Raw genomic sequence first — 18,076 nt, 5'->3', positions numbered from 1 at the left:
GGTCCGCAATGAGTTAACATTGAAATTCTTAATTATCTTTGGTCTTCCCTCGCTTTCAAAACTTCATCGCACGGTTAATGCCTCCTTTTTCTGCCATGACATGAAATTTGAAATTCCAAACTTATATAACTTCCTCAATTTGAACTTCGAAAGAAACTTGAAAATAACAAAGGGGATACAATTAAGATGCCGAAGTAGCACATTTCTAGATTGGACTTGTATTTTTTTTATCCTTCCCCCACCCCATACATCTTTTTAGGTTGCGGAGGAACTTTTTATCCTTCGGATAATTAAATCAATATAATTTCTATCTGTTACTGGGCCTGATTGCATCCTTTCGAAACTCTATATACAAATTTGCCAAATTTGACGTTGTTTAACATCAGAAAGGACAAACTTCAATTCACAAATTATATACATCGTTTAAATTTACAACATTGTGAGTTATTTTCAAGAAATAGTTATGAAAACTTTGAAAAATCGATTTATTTCTTCTGTCCACGTGTTGCATTTGGCGCAATCAACAACCATGTGGAGACAAAATAACGAAACGGAAAACACGACCATCAAGTGTGCAATGCGTTTTCCAATTTGGTTCACGAACCAGAATCGCGAGGTTCGCGAGGTTTTCTGCCACGGCTCGCTCACGATTTTCTGGCGATCGGATTCCCCTTGAAAAAAATCCCCTACAATCACGTGTTTGCTGAGTCGCGAACCTGCTGTGGTCAGAACTTTTGTGAACTACGCGCGGTTTTGTTTCTTGGCTGCTCCGATTTGAATACGATTTTTTTAGTCCTTGCTTACAGGTAATCAGGTAATTGGAGTGAAAAAATAACTGAAACAATTAGTCAATCCGACGCACAACAGTAAAAAACAAAAAAGTTTCTGCGCGTCCAAAGACGGCAACTGTTTTTTCTTACATACTGCGGTTGAATTTTAACCATTTTCAACATTTTTTGTCGGAACTTCTAAAATGCTTAAAAAATTCAACCGTACACTACGGTAAACAACAATAATGGCAGTTTTATCGAAAATCCCATAAAATGGTTCATGAAAAGTCATTAATGATTAAAAAATAATGAGCGTGTATGCATTTCAGAGTTCCCGGATTTCGGACATGCTTGGGGTCTTTTTTTCGAGCTATCAAAGAATTTTGCCTTGTTCGGGTTTAATGTTGAAAAATCGAGATCAAATGATGCAGTATGATTAACCCTCCAAAGCCGTTCGGGTCAATATGACCAGAAGCGCAGATTCAAAGCATCTTAATCATCATTCCAATATACTGAAGAACTGAGATTTTTTAGAGACCAAGTATATTCTATGAAAATGATAATCAAATTAACGAAAAAAACTAAAGTTAGAGTTTAGAAAATCGGTTTATTGAGCAATGAGATACAGCGAAGCAAAAACAAACCTGGATGTCTTTGTTTTAAGTAAGATTTTTTTCTACCGGGAAACCCGGGATAGAGGTTAACATGCTCATCGGACCCCTAATGTTTATACATCGTCAGATAGATGTATTCTTGACAATTCCAATAATCAAGAATGCACTCAAATACTGCAAAGCTGTCAGAAATTATAAGCAATTTAAAAAAAATGTTTTTTGAGACTTTTTTTATTCGGACTACCGTGACTGCGGGTAATTCCATGCAGCACATAATTCCGTGCATTTTCCTAAAAAAATGTTATTTTCTATGCTAAAAATTATTTATATCCAACATAATTTTATGCTATCGTGTAGACATTGAACTTACGTAGAATACTATCAAATGCCTACAGCATTTTATGCTTAACACAACCCAAGAAAAAATAAAAATGCCAGCACTTTCGGTTGAAACGTCACTTTCTGGTGTTGCAAAGCGTTAATGCAAAGCTGAGTCCGCAATACTTTGTTTACTATATTTTTCTTCGGGGTCATTCACTTATTACGGAAGTATTTAATAGGGAGGGGCTGGGGTGTAACCAGATTTATAACCAGGTATATTATAGCTTGAAAGTCAGCGCATTTATTTAATCAACACAAACTGTTGGTAAATAACAAAGTTCAGAGTGCACGGAATTAGTTGCAAAAGTGCACGGAATTTTAAAAAAATCCAAAAAAACATTTTTTCGTGTATTTTATCAACTACGATATTTTTTCCTTAAAGTACATAAGAAATCCTAACTAATGGTGGGTTTGTGACCTTTTGAATCATTCATTTGATTTTTTCACACAGCCTTGAAAAACAAAAATCGCTTAGGTGCATGGAAATACCCGCAGTCACGGTACTACAGACAACCTGGTAAAACAAATTAACTTTATTTTGAAATATTTAGAAACTGGAATAAATTGCCTTCAAAATGAATTTAATATCATCGAAATCGGTCAACATTTCCGGCCACGGGAATAAGAGCAAACTTCAAGTCAAATTTCTCCGAAACGGATATTTTGCGAACAGCTTTGGAAGGTTAAAGTAATGTTTAAATTTTAATTTTCCTGGGGGGGACCCTGAGCCGGGGGGCCATTGCTCGTCCCCCCCCCCTCCCCGTTAATATGATCCTAAGGATTTCATAATTTCTATTTGTGGAGAAAAGTTTCCATAAATCTTCCATTTGTGCAATATTTTCGTCTTGTGCAAAACAATCAGTCCTTTGCTAGTGAAGGCAAAAACATTTGAGAAAATTTACCCTTCTCACCAGTACAGATTCTACTGAAAAGACACTTTAAACTTGTTACCCAAATTTTCTACATTATAGCATAGAAAAATGAGTTATAAATTAATTCAATGAAATGCATCTAAAGGGAAAACGGATTACAGAAAATCAATGATTGCACCTCAACCTTTAAAATTTCTGCTAATATAAGAAAACGCTATAAGTAATCAGTCTGTAGTTAAAAACATTCCCGTTTTTCCAATCGCATAATGGTAAAAGATGTCTTCATTTATTACTACACGATTCCACCATTCATCTGACGCAACAAAATATATTGTGGTTATTTAGGCCTCAACCATGTTTTATTTTTCCACATCCGACGTAACAGCACTCCATTAATTCCTTAACGATATTTTCCCTGCTGCAAAAATTCCTACCAATGCCAATGGTGCAATGGCCTTTTTCCCTACCAAATATCCGGTAAATTCGGGTTCAACGACTGCCAGGACAACATGTAAGAAGCAATTGACATACCAATACATCACACAAAAGGGTTATTACTCCCGGCCTCCCACACTGCCTTCATGCTATCATTCATCGTTGAATGGAGCCACTCAACAGCTGTCTTGTTGTCGTCGTTGTTGTTGCTGCTGTCATTATCTCCATTTCCTTCATCAGAATCTCCACCTCGCCTCCACCAGAAAGTTGGTGAAAAAAGAATTCCATTTTCCTACCTGAACCCACCCACACAAACCCGTGATAGCCCAAACGGGAATATAAAGAAAAATAACAAAAAAAAACTGTCCTTTGTTACTCTAAAAATAACGCCTCAGGTACTCAGCTCCCTTTGAGGATTTTCTGCCACGTTGTTGGGGCCTGGAGACACGTTTCTCGCAATCCAATTGAATCAAAAGTTGGGTGGGTGTAGTTGAATTTTTGCATACCATCTTAGATATTTTTTAAAGATATGCTAGAAAAAAAAATTAGTTTCTTTTTTTGATATGTTTACGAGGTTACGTCTTTTAAAAAATATTTTAAAAAAACCAACTGAAATAGGTGAGTTAAATGCTTCAGAAGGTCGCTGCCACTTGTTGTGTAAAGAAATACCAAATTGCGGTCAAGCGATCGTTCAACTAAAAATTACCGTGTTAACCGTACCGTTATACAAATAAGTATTGTTTGCGCCTTCGAGTCAACGGGTTCCAAAAATTTGAATAAGACAAACTCGAAATTGCATCACTTTTCGCAGGTAACTACCTAAGGAACTGCTCACCTTCGGTCAAGTTGATGGGTTTAAGGTGGTTCCACATTTTCTGATGGGAAACATTTATCAATCTTAAAGTTGATTGTTAAATCTGAAGAAATTTTAATTAAAAAGCGAAAATAAGGTAGTTAAATGTTTATGTATAAGAACATATTCACAACATTCAATAAAACATTCTTTTTCTTTAAATCCTGCTCTACATAGCATAACACAATTGATACCATGGTATGGTTGATAACAGGTGTTTTTTCTGTTATTGATCTATTTTATAAAAATATGTACTCTAGAATTCTAATATGTTGACACAATTAAAGATGCCATCATGGACGAACCTGAAATATTCATAAGCAAACTTAAAAAAGTTCATCGACAACAAAGTAAATTCTCCTACCTTCAATAGCTTCATAATCACCATAAGCAATATGTATTCCAATCCAATGATGGTGGTGGGTAATCATGGCCGGATTATTTCGATTATTTATGGATTAAAATGTCCATCCAAATAACGACCAAGGAGGAAAAGGCATGGAAGGAACTTTGTGTTCGATTTTCCATTTCCATGAATATTTTAAGACGATGCGCTCGCTGACAGCTGAGGACATCGAAAGAAGGGTGGAAGTAGTTTGGTCAAATAAGTACATATGTATAATCGTTTCAACTAGTGAAGCAAATGGTTTGAAACTGATTCGAAGTATTTTTTTTCTTCCATGCTTCAGACCTGAATTTTCAAGGTTCAAGTAAGAAACAAAACAAATATTTTTTTCTATTAACAAACGAAAGATTTTTTGTCGATACGTATTAGAGGGTTTCAGCCGCTTTCTCTTTTCCCTTGGGCTACGAAATATGACTTCCAACTTCCTAATAAAAATTCTTACCTTTTATTTTTCTAAGACAAACCGCACTCTGAAATCAAATAAAATAAATACATTATTATTATATATACCTACATATGTATATGTGTGTAAGAAGGTTTAAAAAACTATTATTTTACATGAAGTATGTACTCTACATAAGACCGCAGTAAACTTTGTGGAAAAAATTCAAATCAATAAATTTTTACACCTCTCATAACCTTTTTTTATTGTTTTGCTACCGAAAAAAGCAATAGAAATATATAAGCGTAATGAGTTTAAACTTTGTATGGAAAGTTGTATGGGAGTATAAATTTGTCATTCCAAAATCTCCAGAGATGTACTGAATGTTTAGAAAAAATTTCTATGCTACTTGCAGTACATTTCATGTGAACAAATTACAATTCTTTTCTCAATTTAAATGTTATGCCTGCTTATTTCAAAACTTTTTAACAATAGGATGAAAATTAAAAATCGCAAGTTTGTATTTTTATATTATCTTGGCAAAACTATTTCATAAAATACATTCCATTTTCAATCCTTTCCAATGGATTCAGATTTTTTTATTATTTTTATAAAGTTATTACTTTTTGATGCAATACTGATCTCATGTTAGCAAAAAATGAAGCTTAAGAGTTATCAAAACCAATAATTTAAGATATACTTAATTTCAAGCTTTTTTTTAATTTCCTGGAAGATTTAGAAGTCAAAAATTTCTTCATCCCGAGAAATTTCTAAACAAAATTAAAACGGTTTGCGATAATTCAGAAATCAACCAAATCATCTATAATTTTACACTGATGCTTGGTGACCAATAAGGCATCGAAAAAACACACGGGGAGCAAAAAATCAATGTTTGCAGCGGTATGCGTATGATGTACATACACTGCCGGCCAAAAGTTTGGGATCACCCACTGAAAAACATGCAAATTTTGATCGTTCATATCTAAGCCGTCTTAGGACATATTGAAAATCTTCTGATCTCATTTGAAAGATAATGAGCAATAGCTATTTCGGAGGTATTTAGTCCAAATATAATGTTTTAGTTTTGAACTTAAAACTTAACCTAAAGTTATAAGATTTTCAAAAAATCGCACTCAATATTCAAAGCCGATAATCTCGGGATAAGGTCGACCAAATCTCAAAATTTGAAAGGCATTTGAATCCCTATTCTTTACTTCTCAAAACACAATCAAAAAATTTTGTGAAAAAGTTCAAGAATGTACTTTTAATTAATAAAATAGACACTTGAGTTATCGTCCAAAAGTTTGGGATCACCCCTTTGTATGGTGAGTTTGGGATCATTCTTATAAAAACATGCAAATTTATCTTATTCATATCTTTCTCATCGAACATCGTATTGCAGATCTGAAGAGTTCATTTGGAAGCTAAGAAATTGTTGTTTTTTTAAAAAATTCATTCAAAAATTATATTTTAAGGTGAGAACTATAAAAAATTCAGAATCATAACTGGGAACTTTAAAAAAAAACAATTAATTTCAAGTGATTTTTTTATGGTTATCACTTCAAAATATAATTTTTGAATCAATTTATGAAAAAACAACAATTCCTTAGCTTCCAGATGAACCCTTCAGATCTGCAATACGATGTTAGATGAGAAAGATATGAATAAGATAAATTTGCATGTGTTTATAAGAATGATCCCAAACTCACCATACAAAGGGGTGATCCCAAACTTTTGGACGGTAACTCAAGTGTCTATTTTATTAATTAAAAGTACATTCTTGAATTTTTTCACAAAATTTTTTAATTGTGTTTTGAGAAATAAAGAACAGGAATTCTAATGCCACTCAAATTTTGAGATTTGGTCGACCTTATCCCGAGATGATCGGCTTTGAATATTGAATGCGATTTTTTGAAAATCTTATAACTTTAGGTTAAGTTTTAAGTTCAAACTAACACATTATATTTGGGCAAAATACCTTCGAAATAGCTATTGCTCATTATCTTTCAAATGAGATCAGAAGATTTGCAAACTGTCCTAAGACGGCTGAGATATAAACGATCAAAATTTGCATGTTTTTCAGTGGGTGATCCCAAACATTTGGCCAGCAGTGTATATCAAAATTCATCATGTGCTTGAAAAATAAATAATTTTATGAAAAAGCTTCAAGTGCAATGAACACATTTGCAAAAATTACACACCTGAATATTGGTCGCTAGAATTAAAACATTATTGTCAAGGCAGATGATAGAAAATTAAGCTGTTTAAGAATTTGAGATTGGATTTTGTGAACTATATTTTTGTCTAGGAATTTGTCCAAAACTCTCAAAACAATGACCATTACTGATTGATTGACCGAGATCAATCAATAAATGGCATAATCCCGGTCTTATCGATTCATCGAGAAAAAATTGTAAACAAACTCATCTAAAATGTAAAAAAAAAAAAATAGGAAGTTACACAGACCAATGAAAAAAAAACAGAAAAAACACAAACTAAAATGAGAGATATGGAAATAATTACAAAATTGACAAAATGACAATTTCGCAATATCGCAAAAACAGCTAACAGTTAATAATGACGACCCCTTTGGCTGACCCCTTATACAAAATTTGACACCTGAAATCGATTGCCCGTCTTTCAAAACACTCATGTGCAAATTTTCAACACGATCCGACGAAAAATAACGTCAATATCGCGAAATCAATATTTGTCTTGTATGGACGACCCCCTTCAGAAGGGGTCATCCGAAAATCTGAAATTATTTTTCATCATTCCTGGTCCTAATGAGCATCCATGCCAAATTTCAAACCTCTAGCTCTTAAGACGGCTGAGTCTATAGAGGACAAACAAACAAACAAACATACAGAAATTGCTTTTTATATAGGTACTAGCTGATCCCATACGAACTCCGTTTCGCTTTCAACTTGGAATATGTCATGAACAGTTTGTATGAAAGCCAATAGCCAAGCATTTTCCAGATGCACTTTTGAATTCATTGTTAAGTAATAATTGCAAAAATATTTGTCGATCACTTTGTCTGTCGTTTGCTACTAAATTTGAAATCAGAAATCCTTTGACCGTGCCAAAAAACCACGTGTATAAATTTCGACTCGATCATTGCATAACAACGCAATTATTGCCAAAAATCTAAACCCCTTTCGGGGGCTCTTATACAATCTTTGATGACTGAAATCGATTGCCCTTCCCTCAAAACTCCCGTGTGCAAATTGTCAAAGCAATCCATTGCATAATAACGTCAACATTGCTAAAAACAGTGAAAAAAAAACGAACACACACATATACGATCACAGTGAAACTTCATGTTTCTTTGAAGAGATCTAAATTCTACTTAAGACTAAAGCGTACATATTTCAAGGATATAATGGCTAGCATTTTACTAATGCTAATACCACCAACCCACAGAAAGAGTACTATGTGTGCCGTGACCGAGACTCGATCTCATGACCTCTGGCTTAGAAGACTTGAACGCTATCCTCTAGGCCACGGTCGGCGGCAAATGAAAAATTAATTTATATGGACGATTCCTTTCGTCGACCCCTGGCAAAACATTTGACATCTGAAATCGGTTGCTCGTCCCTGAAAACTACCGTATGCAAATTTTCATACCAATCCGATGCAAAATAACGACGATATTGCAAAAATATTGAAAGGTTTAAATGGACGACCCCCTTTGCCGGCCCCTTACAATTAATTTAATAACTGAAATCCACTGCTCATCTCTCAAAACTATCGTGTACCAATTTTCATCTGAATACGATGTATAATAACATCAATATCGCAAAAACAGCGAACAGTTGATATGGACGACCCCTTTGGCTGACCCATTACACAAAATTTGACACCTGAAATCGATTGCTCGTCTTTCTAAACACTCATGTGCAAATTTCCAACACGATCCGACGAAAAGTAACGTCAGTATCGCGAAAACAATATTTGTCTTGTATGGACTACCCCCTTTAGAAGGGGTCATCCGAAAATCTAAAAACATTTTTCATCCTTCCTGGTCCTAATGAGCATCCATGCCAAATTTCAGCTCTCTAGCCCTTAAGACGGCTGAGTCTATAGAGGACAAACAAACAAACAAACAAACAAACAAACATACAGAAATTGCTTTTTATATATATAGATATATAGATGAATTTCTGTCTGTCTGTCTGTCTGTCTGTCTGTCTGTCTGTCTGTCTGTCTGTCTGTCTGTCTGTCTGTCTGTCTGTCTGTCTGTCTGTCTGTCTGTTCCCTATAGACTCGGGAACTGCTAAACCGATTTACGTGAAACTTGGCAGGTGGGGGTATTGGGGGCCAAGAAAGGTTCCTATTATGGTTTGGGACTCCTCCCACTAACAGGAAGGGGGAGAGGGGCCTCCTATATAAAAGACAATTTTTTGCATAACTCGAGAACCAATCAAGCAAATGGTATCAAATTTGGAATGAGGTGGTATGTGGGAACGGGGAATATTTCAATGAATATAAGGTACCCCTCCCTCCTCTCAGTGGGGTGATAGGAAGGGGAGAGGGGGGCTACCTTACGATTTTTCATATAACTCGAAAACTATTGGAACCAAATTTGACATGGGAAGGTATTTTGATACGAAAAATATATCAATGATTATTTGAGACCCCTCCCTCTTTCCAGTAGGGAGATATAAAGGGGGGAGGGGCCCTCTTTTTAATTATTTACATAACTCAAAAACTAATCAAGCTAATGGAACCAAATTTGGCATGGGCTGATATTTGGAAACGTGACATGTTCTAATGATTGTTTGAGACCCCTTCCTTCTTCCAGCGGGGAGAAAGGAAAAAGGTGGAGGGGGAATTTTCATACAATTTTTATTGCATAGCACAAGAACTACTACAACAAATGGAACCAAATTTGGCATGGAATGATATTTGGGTACGAGAAATGCTTCTTTGAATATTTCGTATCCCTCACTCCTTCGAAAAGGTGGATGAAAAGGGGGAGAAGATGTCTCCCTTACAATTTTCAGTATAACTGGAGAGCGGATCGAGCAAATTGAACCATGTTTGGCATGTGAGGGTATTTCAACGGAAAGATATAAAAAGGGGGAAAGGGGGGGTTCCATACATTTTTTTGCATAACTTGAGAATTAATAGAGCAAATGAAATAAAATTTGGTATCAAAAAGTATTTGAGAACAAAATATACTGTTTTGAATATAAAGTTCTCACCCCACCATTCAATGGGTAGAACGGAAGGGGGATGGTTCTTTCTTTCAAGTTTTTGCATAACTCAAGAATTTACAACGCAAATAAAACTAAATTTTGCCATGGGATGGTATTTCAATACGAGAATATTTTAATGTCAAACAATTCCTTTCTTGCAGTGGGATGATAGAATTGAGAATAAATGAAGGGAAGGGAGAATTCCATATTAATTTTGTTGTAAAGCTTAAAAACTTATCAACCAATGGAACAATATTTGATACAAGAAGATTTTTGGGAATGAATAAAATGGGTATGATTATTAAAAATCACCCCCCATTCAGTTGGGGGGAAGGGAAGGACAGGGGTGGGGCTCTCTTATCAGTTTTTTAGCATCCATCCAGAATATATCAAGCAAAAACAACCATATTTTATCAGTTGGATTGTTTGCATACGATTTATTTGTGACCCTCCTTTTTTAGCGCGAAGCTTAAAGAAACAGATTAAAATTATCAGATCTTTAACACAAAGTTATAGATCAAGATTCAGAATATTAGTTTAAGTTATTTTTGGTTTGCAATCCGATACTCCAGCTGCAGCTCTTATTTTATAGCGAATGCTTTTGAATTATGTTATAATTTGATTCAAAATAATGCCAACAAAACAATACAAATTTGAGTGAATTCTGAAAATATCATTCGATTTTGAAAGGTGTAGCAAAGCACACCGGGTCAGCTAGTGACCTATAAAAAATACAAAACATTCAAAGATCCAAGTTCTACCGAAACTACATAAAAATTTTAAAAAAAATCAAGACATGGTAAAACAGATATTTACAGAAATTTCAAAAATTACAATGATTTACACAATTTCAAAAATAACTAGTAACAAAATTAAATAAAATGACAAAATATCAAAAATTTCAAACATTACAAACCTATGAACAATGTTAATAAAAGAACAAGTAGGTAGTTTAAAAAAAAACTATTAAAAAATAATTAAACATTCAACTGCATATGAATCCAAGTAACGTATCGTGTTTTTTTTTTCAATTTTTAGCTTAAATCAGTACTGTAAATATTTTAAACTCTTCAGTGCATTCAAATATAATGAGCCAGTTTAACCTTCCAAAGCGATTCGTAAAATACCCGTTTCGGGGAAATTTGACTTATATTTTGTTGTTTATTCCCGTGGCCGCAAATTTTGACCGATTTCGATGATTCATTGTGTAGGTAAAGTAAAGTATTCTTGTTTCTAAATATTGCAAAATAAAGTGAATTTGTTTTACCAGGTAAAAGTCCCAAAAAACAATTTAATTTTAGCTTATAATTTCTGACAGCTTTGCTGTTTTTGAGTGTATCTTTGGTTTTTGAAATTTTCCAGAATACATCTATTCTACGATGTATAAATATGTGGGGATCCAATGAACATTTTGACCTCTTTTCCGGATTTTCCGGTAGAAGAAAAAACTATCTTAAAACAAAGATATCCAATTTTGTCTTGGCTTTGCTGTATCTCATTTCTCAATAGACTGATTTTCAAAATTCAAATTTAAGTTATATGTCGTTAATTTGATTATCATTTTCATAGAACATCTCTAAAAAATCTCAGTTCTTCAGCATATTTGGATGATTATTAAGATGCTTTGAATCTGCGCTTCGGGTCAAATTGAACAGCCCCTATCATCTACAGAGGTGTTAGAAAATCCTATATCCTGTTGAGCTAATAAATAAAGTCTTTTAGAAAGATTTTGTGACAACAACACAGCACAAAGATGCAATATTAAATGTGCACCAAAATAGAAAACTTCTAGCTTAAAACTTCAACGAGTTGAATAATTTTTCTGTTACTATTTCCTGAAAATAAGAAAAAGATTGATATTGGTAAGGATAGTTTTGAGAATAGAATAAACAAAAATCAGTCTGTTTCATATTGAGTTATCGTAGACCGAGAACAATTAATAAATAAAAAAAACAACAATGGATTTCTGGGATAAAAAGTAAGTTTTTCAGTTATTTAATTTCCAAACATTACATCTGAACCTTCGTGTTTTCATTTCATAATTTAAAGGTTAGTGCATGATTCCAATTTTTTTTATTCAGTAGAATTCGGTATCTTCAAATTATATTTCATTTAATTTTATTCTATTTTTTGTATTGAGTGAATAGAGTGGATTTTTAACCTAAAACATCTTGTAATTCTATTTTTTTTTGTTTTAAAATCCTTGATTGATTTTCGTTTGAAGTATTTTTATTAACCGATTTATTTTAAGTAGAACAAAGGGTGTCTACATGGAGCCTTCTTGAATGTGACACACACTTTTTACTTACCCTATTATTCATATGAAATTTAAATTGAAAATATACAACATTAGACTGAGTCGATTTGTGGTCACTTTTGAATTTCTCAAACCCTGGGATCTAAAAAGCTTCGTTTTGTTCCAAAACTCATCTATGATTTTTTGTAGAATTTTTAAGTAACGTTTACATGAGTAAATTTGAACTTTTAGGTTTGTATGGGAAAACAGAATATTTCGTACTGAAAAATCAACATCATTTTTGTTTCTTCTGTGGAACCGAGTCAGCTGATGGTTTTTGTGCCAATTTATAAAAATCCTTAAGAAAATTTTCCGCTCAACAACTTTGTCGAAAACCGTAACTTCGTATCTTATTAGGCAAAAAAGTTATAAACATTAAATTCAATTGACATCACTGCAGGGTGCCTAGTGAGGTATTGGATAACTACTTTTCATGCAATACTTCGCGTGGCTAGAGTAGTGATGTCAATTAAATTTATTATTTATCAATGCGAAAAGACATACCCCTGTTAAACTGCTAATAACTTTTTTGCCTAATAAGATACGAAGATGCAGTCTTCCACAAAGTTGTTGAGCGGAAAATTTCCTTAAGGAATTTTATAAATTGGCACAAAAACCATCAGCTGGCTCGGTTTAACAGAAAAAAAAATTATGTTGATTTTTCAGTACAAAATATTTAATTTTCCCATACAAACCTAAAAGTTCAAATTTACTCATGTAAACGTTACTTAAAAATTCTACAAAAAATCATGGATAAGTTTTCGACCAAGACGAAGCTTTTAAGACCCCAGGGTTTGAGAAATTCATAAAAGACCCCAAATCGACTCAGTCTAATACAACATACTTCATGCATTTCCACCTAACCTGGAAGCTGCTTAAATTGATAGTAAGTGTTATTTATGGTTAGGTCAGTTTGAGTCTTCTTATTGGACCCTGGAAATGTCGCAATAAAATGAACAAAACGGTCCACGCAGAAAATGCAATGAACTAGGCTGGCATATTAACAGAAGATGAAATTATTTTCTTATGCCGTATTAAATGAAATATTGGAAGTAATAAACGGTTGTGAAAATCAGATTTGTAAGTATTTTCAACTTACTGGTGATACTGACATTCAAGTGGGGCAAACGATAACGACGTCAGCCATCCTACTAAACCCCATCTATCATAAACTGATGACATTTACGACCATTTCGCCGCCACAAAAGTCAAGGCATTAAAGGGCAGTTTGATAGTTTATTATATTATCAGCCTCGTCGACGAAGTGGAGACTTTTCTTGTATGAATTTTTTTCAAATCCCTTCATACGCATTACTGCCTCAATAGTATAATTTAAATGTTAAGAAAATGCAATGTTTTTACGACAACACAACTTGATTAAATCCAACAGTTCTTTTTTATACACGGTTTCTTTTTAAAAGATCTAAAACCTTGAAAAAGAAAAATCGGCATCTCTAAAAATTTATCATTTTAAATAAAGGAGACTCTTTCCTATTCAACACACTATCCAGGAAAAAATCCATTCGGAGGTCATCGATTTTTTTCCTAAATACTGCGTTAGATAGGAGAGGTCTCCTCTATTATGTGGCAAACTTTCAGAGATGCCGATTATATTTTTCTTGAAGTTGTTCTAAAAAAGACACCGTGCTATATTAACCCATACGTTTGAGTAATAAATTTACATTGACGTAAGCCGAGTTGATTGCTCCTGACTGGACAATGACTGCAATCGACTCCAGGGCAGTGGCCGATGCAAGTGTTGAAGGGCAGTAAAAAAGAAATTAATGATATAAGTACACGCCGGCAATATTGTTATTGGTCGATTTAACACTTTTACCGAATCGAAGTTTACGTGGCCGAAAAGATGACCTCACGGTGCGGTGGTGTTGGTTTGGAAAATAAACGAAATGGCATGGCGGTTGCACTTGAGCTCACTCAGTCAGCCAGCGTTGGGCAGGGTCAGTGTCAAGGGACCCATCGATTGGATTTGTTCGGATGAGTTGGTTAAGGAAAAAAAACAAAACAATAACGAATCGGCTCCAGACAGCAAATTAACATTTATTGCATCGCTCATCGACGACTTCGACGCTTCAGTAGAACTCTACAAGTGGCATTGTGATGTAAACCTGTTGAATGTTACGTTATCTAATGCGGAATCGAACGCCGCAAACGCCACACGTGCCAATTTGTTTTCATAAACACAGAAAACGGAATCAAGTACCTTGTCTTAGTCTAGTTCTTATTCATCAACTAAATGATTAAAGTAGTTTTATATAATCGGACAATGGGGTAAATCGAAACTGGTTTTAATGCAATTATCGTAACATTTCTGTCAAATTGAGCTCTTGTTCGATGAATACCTAGATTTCAAAATGTAGTGATAACTTTTTTTGTTGATTTTTTTTTACTTCAACGTGATTTTCTAACGTACCGTCAACTGGGGCGTCTTGCAATACTTTTCAACTTCAATGGCTTCTAATAACTTAATGTTCACAGATAAAAAAAGACAAACATACCGCTTGTACATCAAAAGTTTTGAAGTTGACGAGACATTGAATTGACGTATTTAGTCAAAACAATTATTGGTTTCACTTGTTATTTTTAAATTCACAAAGACATGCAAATATAACAGAAACTGTTTGAACCAACCAGAGAAAAATAGTTCGACCATTTTAAAGAAAAACCAAATTTTTAGTTCGTTATAATCATTTGGATCGGCTATATTTTTTTTTAACGAACACAAACACATACAGGATCTCAATGAAACTTGATGTTTCCTAGAAGAGATTCCTTTTTTTTTAATTCTAAGCTTAAATCTTTCGAGGATATGATGGCTAGAATCTTACATATGCTAAAACCACCAATCTACAGAAAGTGTACTATGTATGCCGTTACTGGGAATCGATCTCATGCCCGCTGGCTTAGAAGACTTGAAGGCTATCCTCTATGCCACGTGCTACGGCAAAATGTATATGTACCTAGGTTAGGGTTGACAAAATTATTTCAGCACTCACCCGAGCCGAACAAATCCAGGCTATTTTATTTAAAAACCTGGCAAAATCCGGGCATTTGATTCCTAAATGTCGACCAAAAATAAGGGGAATATTTATCCGGGCAAATTTGGTAAAAACCCAGGAATCACTCAACACAAATCAAGAAAAATAAAATTATTTTCGTAAGCAGTTTCTAAATAGTATTTGAGGCATTCATGGCACTTTTCATAATTATTTTTTATAAAAATGGCTCATAAAATTTTGTTTTGGACGCATAAACAAAAAAATATACAACACAGATTTTTTTTGTTCAATTTTGGAAATAAAGTGAGTAAATCCAGGCCAGAATCCGGGCTTTTTTCAATGATATCCAGGCAGCAGAGCCGAGTCGGACTTTTGTCAAATTTTGTATTAAATAAATAGCCGGGCAAACCCAGATAAAACCGGACAATCTGGCAGCCTTAACCTACGTGCTTTGAAGCCAGTTTTTAAATATTTCATATGAAGTACTCAACGTTTTGAGGCGTGTCCGATGTAGTTCAAATTTTGTACAAGTCATTTTCTACGAAATAGTGCCGGTTCGCTGCAGAACTTTGCGATATGCAAGGAACGGGTGGGGGGGGAAGGGGTGGAAGAGGCTTAGGCTGATTTTACTATCAAATATCTGAAAAAAGCATCACAGATAATCTTCAAAAACTGAATAGCAATATAACAGATGTTCTTTTTGTTGAAAATTCCGAATTTTTATCAAAAACTTTGATGCTGAGTCATATAGTTTATAAATATAAAATCGTTTTTATCATTCAACTTTCCTCATTGCCGTCAATATTCAAGAACAAAAGCATTCCACTAGTTAATTTTTTTTCTTCTGGACCTATCCTTTTTTTTCAAATTTGATAAAATAATTTTTTGAAGAGATAATCACAGTAATGTATGTTTGTTATTTATTTGATTTTAATGAAATTTTATAGATGGAAAGAAAGTTAGAAAATAAGAAAAACATGGTGAAAATGAGCGGGTACAACTTATTTAGAAGCATTATCATCACATAGGTATCAAATATTTGTTAAGCACGGGCCAACTACTATAAGAGCAAGTTCATTCGTGTTGGGTAAAAGTGGTAGAAATTTTGACATTTTGAAAATTTTACCATGCAACATTGTTTTCAAGATCTTGGGGCGTGGTATTTTTTTACAACACTGTTTCAATTTCAGCTGTATGTGATAGAAATATGGCTATTTTTGCATCACAGCATGCGAAAATACAACACGTGTTGTAAAAAAACTAGAAGGCCACAGATCTTGAAAATGTTTTTGCATGGCAAAATTTTCAAAATGTGCCGTAAGTGTAAAAATTTCTATCACTTTTTCCCAACACCAGTGAACTTGCTCTAAAGTGGTAGAAATAGATAGAGTTGCATCTACCACACATTAGTAGGCCAAGCGTGGTTCGCCCCACAAGCAGGAAAACTTGCAGTGCAAACGAAATTTGCAGTTCGACTTTATATTTTGTTCACGAATTGAAACTAATTTTTAATACCTAGTACATTTCGATTTTCAATTCAGATAGATTTTTGTTTTGAAACTCAAATCTTTATACACGAAAACCATATTCCTTGTTTAAAATGGGTTTTTATTAAGAAGTGTAACAATTTCAAAATTTGAGACCGACCATTTAGGAAAGAATGAGGATACTTGATCCCTGAGGATACTTGATTCCTCAGCTATATCTCGAAACTGGAATGTCTTACATATACCCGAGCAGACTTTGATGCCTTAATCGAAAGCAAATTGAGAGTATAATGAGGTGTCAACAGCAAAATGATAGCATTTTGAGCTGTAAGTTTTTTGGCGATAGCAAAATCAAGCATCTTTAAGCTTTCATTAATTTAAATTTGAGAGCAAGCTGAAACCAAAATAAGCTTTTGAGCTTTATTAACCTCACAATATTACAAACAGATTCTGTAACTTCATCGATATTTTGACGCCTTTGTGTAGACAACAGAAGATTTAGGTAATTTGCAAATACAATATCAAAATGTTGTCTAAGCAAAGGCGTTTTGATTTTTGATCTAGTACATCACCAGCAAAGTTATTGGTTTTTACATAAAACCATAATTGTTTCTTTAAAAAACTATTGATTCATAAAGTTTACTTACTTGTTTTCATAATTTTTTTATGTAAAAGAATGTTGTGGAAATATTTTGTCTGTATTTTTGAGGACCTCCAATAACGTTTCCAACACCTCCTGAAAATGTTCTCAATTTTTGTATTTCTTCCACTGATCCATCGACGAAAAACACCCCCACAGGATTCCATATGTCAGAAATCTATATAGAATAAGATTGAAACACTTTCAATATTGAATATAATATTTTACTACAAAGCTTACCCTGAAATATCTTAATTTTTTCAATTTTAGCAATCAAAATTTTGTGTATTATTTTTACATTTAATTTCAACACGACTCAAGAATTTAGCAGTACTAGCTTGTACTACTCGTCTCGAATATTCAGGTTTGAGTCACGTTAACCCAGTTTCACGATATTCACACTAACTCATATATAAGCTACGAATCCTTACTCGGATTATTATAACTCTAATCTGAGTAATGGTCCTTTCTAGCAATTTCTTAATTAAGTTCGTTTCGCTCACAATTAAAAAAAACGTTGAAAAAAATCAACACTAAGTAGGCAACGGTTATGATATTTCGGTTGCTGCAAAGAGTTTCGTTTTGACAGGGAGCTTGTATCTATCTAAAAGCACCCCGGACATGATAAAACGCCTGTAACAAGATGCAGCAATCAGAAATAACTTATTGTGGACTAGGCTTGATTGCGCATTTTTATCATTATAATCATCAAACATGTG

At 33.9% G+C, this 18,076-nt stretch overlaps 1 protein-coding gene across 1 annotated transcript in view; it reads right to left on the bottom strand.

Moving 5' to 3' along the window:
* Positions 1-18,076, bottom strand: part of LOC129748415 (protein yippee-like) — a 308,978-nt gene that overhangs the window by 246,323 nt on the left and 44,579 nt on the right. The window contains exon 3 of the mRNA XM_055743032.1: positions 4,774-4,801. The gene's annotated coding sequence lies outside the window, so the exon portion shown is untranslated. The remainder of the gene's footprint in view (positions 1-4,773; positions 4,802-18,076) is intronic.

Source organism: Uranotaenia lowii, chromosome 2 (genome assembly GCF_029784155.1).
Source record: "Uranotaenia lowii strain MFRU-FL chromosome 2, ASM2978415v1, whole genome shotgun sequence".
Classification (NCBI taxonomy): domain Eukaryota; kingdom Metazoa; phylum Arthropoda; class Insecta; order Diptera; family Culicidae; genus Uranotaenia; species Uranotaenia lowii.
This window is presented reverse-complemented; position numbering and strand designations above follow the sequence as displayed.